The sequence below is a fragment of the Balaenoptera borealis genome, assembly GCF_965194805.1.
Source record: "Balaenoptera borealis genome assembly, chromosome: 11".
NCBI classification, from domain to species: Eukaryota; Metazoa; Chordata; class Mammalia; order Artiodactyla; family Balaenopteridae; genus Balaenoptera; species Balaenoptera borealis.
This window is the reverse complement of record NC_138868.1, coordinates 55447367-55456559: the sequence shown is the minus strand read 5'-3', so window position 1 is coordinate 55456559 and position 9193 is coordinate 55447367. Positions and strand designations below refer to the sequence as shown.

General features: G+C 36.2%; 1 protein-coding gene across 2 annotated transcripts in view; it reads right to left on the bottom strand.

Moving 5' to 3' along the window:
• Positions 1 to 9193, bottom strand: part of ACER3 (alkaline ceramidase 3) — a 193276-nt gene that overhangs the window by 150287 nt on the left and 33796 nt on the right. The gene's annotated exons all lie outside the window — the stretch shown is intronic.

Sequence of the window (9193 nt, the reverse complement as noted above, 5' to 3'; positions counted from 1 at the left end):
CCCTACCTAGGGAGACAAAAGACCTGTACGCAGAAAACTATAAGACACTGTTGAAAGAAATTAAAGATGATACCAACAGATGGAGAGATATACCATGTTCTTGGATTGGAAGAATCAATATTGTGAAAATGACTACACTACCCAAAGCTATCTACAGATTCAATGCAATCCCTATCAAATTACCAATGGCATTTTTTACAGAACTAGAACAAAATATCTTAAAATTTGTATGGAGACACAAAAGACCCCAAATAGCCAAAGCAGTCTTGAGGGAAAAAAGTGGAGCTGGAGGAATCAGACTCCCTGACTTCAGACTATACTACAAAGCTACAGTCATCAAGACAATATGGTACTGGCACAAAAACAGAAATATAGATCAATGGAACAAGATAGAAAGCCCAGAGATAAACCCACACACCTATGGTCAGCTAATCTATGACAAAGGAGGCAAGGATATACAATGGAGAAAAGACAGTCTCTTCAATAAGTGGTGCTGGGAAAACTGGACAGCTACATGTAAAAGAATGAAATTAGAACACTCCCGAACATCATACACAAAAATAAACTCAAAATGGATTCGAGACCTAAATGTAAGACCGGACACTATAAAACTCTTAGAAGAAAACACAGGAAGAATACTCTTTGACATAAATCACAGCAAGATATTTTTTGATCCACCTCCTAGAATAATGGAAATAAAAACAAAAATAAACAAATGGGACCTAATGAAACTTCAAAGCTTTTGCACGGCAAAGGAAACCATAAACAAGACGAAAAGCAACCCTCAGAATGGGAGAAAATATTTGCAAACAAATCAACGGACAAAGGATTAATCCCCAAAATATATAAACAGCTCATGCAGCTCAATATTAAAAAAACAAACAACCCAGTCCAAAAATGGGCAGAAGACCTAAACAGACATTTCTCCAAAGAAGACATACAGATGGCCAAGAAGCACATGAAAAGCTGCTCAACATCACTAATTATTAGAGAAATGCAAATCAAAACTACAATGAGGTATCACCTCACACCAGTCAGAATGGGCATCATCAGAAAATCTACACACAACAAATGCTGGAGAGGGTGTGGAGAAAAGGGAACCCTCTTGCACTGTTGGTGGGAATGTAAATTGATACAGCCACTATGGAGAACAGTATGGAGGTTCCTTAAAAAACTAAAAATAGAATTACCATATGATCCAGCAATCCCACTACTGGGCATATACCCAGAGAAAACCATAATTCAAAAAGACACATGCACCCCAATGTTCACTGCAGCACTATTTACAATAGCCAGGTCATGGAAGCAACCTAAATGCCCATCGACAGGCGAATGGATAAAGAAGATGTGGTACATATATACAATGGAATATTACTCAGCCATAAAAACAAAATTGGGTCATTTGTTGAGACATGGATGGATCTAGAGACTGTCATAAAGAGTGAAGTACGTCAGAAAGAGAAAAAGAAATATCATATATTAACGCATATATGTGGAACCTAGAAAAATGGTACAGATGAACCGGTTTGCAGGGCAGAAATTGAGACACAGATGTAGAGAACAAACGTATGGATACCAAGGGAGGGAAGCGGCAGGGGGGTGAGGGTGGTGGAGTGATGAATTGGGTGATTGGGATTGACATGTATACACTGATGTGTATAAAATTGATGACTGATTAAAAAAAAAAGTAACATACCATAATGGAGGTTGATAAAAAAATGTTATCAATTAATTAAACCTTGGTTTGGTATAATTGATGAAAATTTCACTGAAGAGATATTTGTGTGTGCCTTAAAGGGTGAATAGGAATTAGACAAGTGCAGAGATCAGTATTCAGGGAAGAGATAAAACATGGATATGCGAAAGCAAGAAAGAACACGGTGTGCCTATGAAACCACAAGAAATAACCTATATTATGTCTAGCAGGCAAGTTGTGTAAGGAGATAAAGCTACTAAGATAAACTAGAACTAATATAAAAATGGGTAACATGTTTGTGATCTCCCTATCACACTGAAAAATTTGAACTCTATCCCAGAGGGAGCAAATGGAGAGCAAATGATGCAGAAGAATGACAGAAAGACAAGTAACTTTAAGATAAGCCTGACAGACTGGTTATGGTAGCAAGGGGACAAAGAGGACATTACAGCAATAGTCCAAATAAGTGATGATGAGGGCTTGAACTAAGACAGCTGTAAAATGGGGAAAACAGAAGAGCAGGCATAAATTTGACTAAGAGAGTTCTCTATGATGAAAGAATGCATTCCCAATTGGTTTCCCAGTTGATTACACAAAAGGCAAATAAAAACATGCAAGTATGTAATTACTACTCTACTGAAAAACTAATAAAATGTCACAAGTGTGAAGAAAGTTACCTGCTTTCTTTCCATAGAAGGAGGAAATAACTTTTAACATGAAGGGCCATCATCATTAATATACCCTATTCAGATTTTTTATTATAATTAAACAAGGTGCTTAGCATAGTGGCTGGCACACAGTAAGTGCCAGTAAATATGAGCTGCTGTATTAATATTGTTGTTTTTAATATTATCAAAAAGGCCACAAAAGGAACTCATTTTCCCCTGGACATCTGCATATTTAACAAATAGTGATTCCTCCTTGAAATACTGGCCTGAGTTCTCAGAATTTAAATCTTTCCTACTGCCTAGGGCATAAGGAATTACATCAGATCTAATCACTGAAAGAGTCCTTGAATAGAACAGGAAGTACATAAAACTAGCAGTGGTAGGGAGGCGAACAATGAGCATTTTAAATATGTCTATGCATAGAGTAGGGCCCATTATCTGAAACGACTAATTAATTATATTTTCTTACTTCCTGTTTACTCCATGTAAACGCTTCTACAAAGTACTAGACTTCAAAAAGCGAAATGTTAAATACTATGTGTAAGTGTATAAATCTTTTCTTAGTAGGTTAGAGCAACAGTTCTCAAACGTGGTCTGTGGATTCTTCAAGGGGTCCTTGAGGTCAAAACTATTTTCATAATACTGAGAGTTATTTACTTTATTCACTGTATTCACATTTGCATTGATGGCACGAAGGTAATTCTGGGTACAAATGCTGGCATCTTTGCGCGAATCAGGACAGTAGCAACCAAACTATACTACAATCATTGTATTCTTCCCTACCACTGAACATTCACAGTTTTTTTAAAAGGCAGTTTCATGTGAAGTGATGTCTGTGTTAATTAACTTGATTATGGTAATCATTTCACAATATATATGAGTATCAAATCATCATGTTGAACTTTAAATATATACAATTTTATTTGTCAATTATACCTCAATAAATCTGGGAAAAAAGTGTTAAAATAAAAAAGCAGTTTCAATCAGCAATGCCTTTGATGAAGGTTTTCATTTTGATGAAGACTTTAAATAATGCCTTTTATTTTGATAAAATAAAAATTACTAATTGTATTAAATCTCAACTCTTGAGCAGACAATTTTTTAATATTCTCTGCAATGAAATGGGAATTTGCATAAAGAACTAAAGATTTTAAAGCATGATGGTCATCTCAAGAAAATCTGTGTGACTGTTTTGAGTTGTGATCTCAATTAGCTACTTTTTCCATAGAACACCATTTTAAAAGAACTGACAGGTAAACTATGATTATTCATTTTGGGGTATTTGGAAGACGTTTTCCTAAAAATGAGTAACGTGAGCCTGTCACTTCAAGAAAAACAACTAACAGTATTTTTGCCAATGATAAAATTCAAGCTTTCAGGCAAAAATTAGAATTTTGAAAACTTTGCATCTGCCATTGTGAGTCTGATAGCTTCCCAATACTTAAAAGACCTTCCAATGCAATCTGAGATGATATATTAACAAATCTGATCTTCTGATATTATATAAAGAAATATGTCAACATCTGGAAGATCGGCATCAACAGTGAACCAATATTTTCCATAAGACCAATGATGCATGATGCTACAAAATCATGCCTGGGTAAAAGTCCATTCAAAGTGCAAGATAGACCAATGAATTTTAATGTAACACAGTTAAGAAAAGTTCAGTGATACAGCCTCAGATTCCACATTCCAATTAACCCCAGGACGGCCACTTGTCAAGTTTTGATATACTATCAAAGAAGAATATCCACAATTACCTGTAAAGGCTATTATTAAAATAATTCTCCCTCTTCCAGCTACATATGTCTGTTTAAAGCCTGATTTTCTTTATACACTTCAATCAAAACATTATTACAAGAGACTAAATGCAAAAGCAGAAGTGAGAATCCAGATTACTTTGTTGTTTTTTTTTTAAATTTATTTTTGGCTGCACTGGGTCTTCGTTGCTGTGTGCGGACTTTCTCTAGTTGCCGCAAGTGGGGCCTGCTCTTCGTTGTGGTGCGCGGGCTTCTCGTTGCGGTGGCTTCTCTTGTTGTAGAGCATGGCCTCTAGGTGTGCGGGCTTCAGTAGTTGTGGCATGTGGGCTCTAGAGCGCAGGCTCAGTAGTGGTGGCACACGGGCTTAGTTGCTCTGCCGCATGTGGGATCTTCCCGGACCAGGGTTCGAACCCATGTCCCCTGCATTGGCAGGCGTATTCGTAACCACTGCACCACCAGGGAAGCCCTAGATGACTTCTATTAAGCCATACTTTAAAAAGACCCCCCCCCAAAACGTAAAGCAATGCCACTTCTATCAGTAAATTTTGTTTGTTTTGGCTGTTTTTCATAAAAATATGTTATTTATGTTAACATGTAATATATTTATTATTTTTAAATAAATTAAAACATAAATATTTAAAATTTTTTCTCAGCTTTAATTTCTAATATGGTAAATATCAATAGATAAAACCCACATATAAATAAAAACTCTTTGGGATTCTTAATTTTTAAAAGTGGAAAGAGGTTCTGAAAGCAATAAGTTTGAGAACAGGAGAGAACAGCACTAGCCCAAGCCAATCTTCTATTCAGAAACAGCTAGAATTGGGAGTTGAGGTCGGGGAGGTCTCCTTTAGCCAAGTTCCCATAATGCACTTCTGTCTCAAAGATTTCCACTTAGTGGGACAGTAGTGAGAAGCCCTGAAGGAAGGATTCCACTAGTCTTCTTTATTCCCCTTAACCATTGTATGGAAGGATAAAAAGGAAGAATAAAATGTCATGAAAACCCCAGATGCAGCTCCAGAACTTGGGCTTTGGTAAGATAGTAAGGATACAATGGATGGTAGATGTGTAAAACATGTTTCAAGGATTCAAACATTTAAAAGCAAGAATCCATCTGTACAGAGGGACAGATACGAAGTGAATTTCCTAATTTTGCAGTTTGGCCTAAGGGCAAGCCACAGTCATAACGGTGCAGCTAACCTCCAGAGAGAAAGCCTACAGTCACTTTGGCCTGAGGAACCAGGGAGTGGAGCCCAGGGCAACCACTGCCACCTGAGAGTGAGGGGAGAAACACAGATGGGGGAGCCCTAAATTCTGCGTATGAACTCTACCCAAGTCTCTGGTAGACCCCTGAACTATGCATGCACAGAGCCAACTCAAAGCAGCTTGCAACTATGGTTGGAGAAGTGAGCTGATATGTTTATTTCTAAATATGGCAAATGTTGATAGACACAACCTATATAAACAAAAGCTCTTTGAGGTCCTCAATTAAGTTTTCAGAGTATAAGGGGTTCCAAAACCAAATTGTTTAAGAACTGCCGGTCTGGGACTTCCCTGGTGGTCCGGTGGGTAAGACTCCACGCTCCCAAGGCAGGGGGCCTGGGTTCAATCCCTGGTCAGGGAACTAGATCTCACATGCATGCCGCAACTAAAAGTTCGCGTGCCGCAACTAAGAGCCGGCATGCCGCAACTAAAGATCCTGCATGCCACAACTAAACATGCTGCAACGAAGATCCTGCATGCCACAACTAAGACCTGGTGCGGAAGGAGGAAGGAAGGAAGAAAGAAAGAAAGAAAGAAGAAAGAAAGAACTGCTGGTCTATAGGATAAACTATTACTTATAAGATAAAATTAAACTTATTAAGATGTCATATAAAAGCTTTAATCATCTGTCCCTAAATCACTTTTCCATTACCACCATGCATTCTATGCACAATCACATTAGATTCTCTCTGTTCCCCAGAAAAGCTTGCACTTTCATCATGTATGGATTTGAACATACTGTTCCCTACCTTAGGTGACCTATAATTAAATATATCAAATATTAATTGAATGTCAGCCACTTGTGCTAGACATTGGCAAAATTCTATTCATCATTTGAACTCATCTAAATTGTTATTTCCTCTGTGAAGTCTTAAATAAGTCTTCACCAGACACCCTAACAGAGTTAGCTGCTTATTCCTCTAAATGCCAATACCGCTTTGTTGATTTTCTATTTTTTCTTCACTAATCTCTGATCTCTCTAGTTGTCTTACTCCTCTTGGTATGCCAAAGTCATAGTATATACCTTGTGCACAGTAGGTACTCCAATATAATTGTGTAGGATAGTCAATTTATAGCTGGACTAGGAAAGCCCTATCCTTATCTCTGGAGACACCTGGATGCCTGGCTTTTGGACAAGATAAGGTCAGCTGGATTTATGATGTGCTGTTTAGAGTCCAAAACTGCCCTGGTGGCCTCTGAATCAGTGTTTACTGATGGCTTTCACCTGACAGAACTCATTAGCGAGCCTACCTTGACTACATGACCAGAGCAACATAAAAATACCCCACTGGGATCTTCTGCCTTGAGCGCTCCTGAATGCAAGACTTATTACACAGATCTTGGTGGTTCAATCCAGAGATGAAAGGGACCTGGGTGCAAATTAGGATCCTGAGTTTTCCTTTGACATTCCCCACATCCTCAATGCTTGTCTGCCCTCTCTCTTGCTGCACCATATCCTTTGCCTTTAAATAAAAGCCTTAGGTGAATATGCTCTATGGAGATTTGTGAGTCCTTCAACTATCCAAACTTGTGAAATCTTGCAATAATACTTTCTGCACACTTTACACACTTTCATGAATGTAAAAATAAGCCCCATGACCCAGCTCATATCTGTGTCAATCTTAACAAAACAAAAATTTCTACATTTTATAAATACTTTCACATCCACTAACGCTAAATTCCCAAAGTAATCCTGTAGAGGGTTAGTCTCACCATTTACTAGAAAAACTCAGGCTCAAAACATTAAATGACTTGTCCACAGTAGCTCAACCAGTTAGGGGCAGAACTGGACTCAAGCCTAGGTCTAGGCCTCTCAGCTGTACCAGGCTGCCCCCAGTGTTTGCAGCAATCATTGTTGACCCTTGAACAACATGGGTTTGAACTGCGCAGGTCCACTTACTGATTTTTTTCAATAAATAGGTACTACAGTAGTACACGATCCACGGTTAGTTGAATCTGTGGATGTGGAACCCTGTACACAGGTATAAAGTTATACAGGGATTTTCAAGTATGCAGGGGTCGGCAGCCTAACCCCTACGTTGCTCAAGGGTCAACTAACTGTACATGCCTATGCTGTAATTTGAGGATTTAAGGTAATATCTCTGTATCCTGATAAAGTTTATTGAAACAAGTCACAAAGATATCTGCATTCATCTATTAAAGAGGTTAATAGTAATATACAATGTTGATATCAAGAAGCTGAACATATTAATCCCTTTACTCCACAATTATATGAGCACCTATTATAGGGCTTAGGCACTGTGTTAGGTAGAGTTTACAGTTTTAGTGAAAACGTGAGACATTTTAAAGAAGAAAAATGAATACCTTTTCAGTTCATGGATGAAAAGAAAGTTCGAATTTAAGTGCATAATCTGATATTCTAAATTCTTAAGTCATTAAACAACATTTATATAGTACTTTAGAGTGTATAAGGTCATTACTTTGCCTAATTTCATCCTCAAAACAAACCTATGAGACATTTTAAATCCAATTTGACAGCTAAGGAAAGTGAAAATAAAAATTAAGTAATTTGTCCTAATATATACAAAATCACATAGCTTGTATTAGGCAAAGTCAGGATTCAAGTACAAGGGTACTATTAATTTATTTTCTTTCTACTTTATACTTCTCTTATTCTTATGTTGATTTAGATTTAAATGTGCTATTTCACTTTTTGTTTTAAAAATCCATAAAATGAAAATCATTAAGTAAAACATTTGCTTATCATGATAATTATTAATAATTCAGAATTTAAAGTAAAATAATTTAAATATCCTAGTGATGGTTTTCTGCTTTCTCTCTTTTTTTTTTAATTGAAGTATAGTTGATCTACTTCTCTTTCTAGCTGATGACTATAAATATGTTTCTTAAACACTTATTGAATGACACATCTTCAACCTCTGGGTAATTTTAAACAGTTTTTTGGTAAATGAAATAAAAATCATTCATTTCTTTTAGTCAGCCTGCAGATCAATATAATGAAAACAAATAACTAAATTTAGATATGTATTTTCTAAACATAAAAAGCTTTCTGAGTTGCAGAATTTTTGGAAAATGTATAACTAGTTGTTAATGTTTAACAGTATCTCATTCTTAAACAGTGTAAGCAACTAAATATATTTTTTCCAAAAGAATACATTAAGTAAAAAATAAGTTTATGAAGTTAATTCATTTAACTTAAATTCTTAAACAGTGTTAATGCTAAATTCCTAAGCAGTAAGGAAAAAATTAAAGACTGTAAAACACAAGTTTAAAAATTTTTTTAATTTCCAAATCTCTCAAATGAACTGTTCTAGTTCTATCTGAATCCTTTGGGCCAAGTTCCACTGGAACAAGTCTTTTTTCCAGGGTATTCATTGCCCAAGTGTCAGCTTTTAAAGGTCTGAAAAAACCTGCTTTAAAGAAAGCCAGAGAAAATGAGATAGGCCAGCCAAGACAAGTGTGCCATGTAGCAAACAGTGGTTTCTCTGTGATCCAAATAAAACAGCAGTGCTGTTATACCCATACACATATATAACTGGAATATTTCTATGGTCGTTCCCATTAACCTTTAATCTAAATACTAATTTATTTATTTTTTTAAACTTAGTTTTGATTTTATATTAAACAAGAAAGAGAATGAAACAGTGAAAAAATTCACACAAATTAGATAATAAAAGAAAAAGAATAAAACAGAGTACTAAAATCTATTGAACTTGTATGCCTGGAATCATGCTGGTGACTTTATTTACATAATCTCTCTTAATACAAACTATCACCTTGTGAGCTGGTGTTAACATTCTTATTTTACATATCAGGAAATTGAG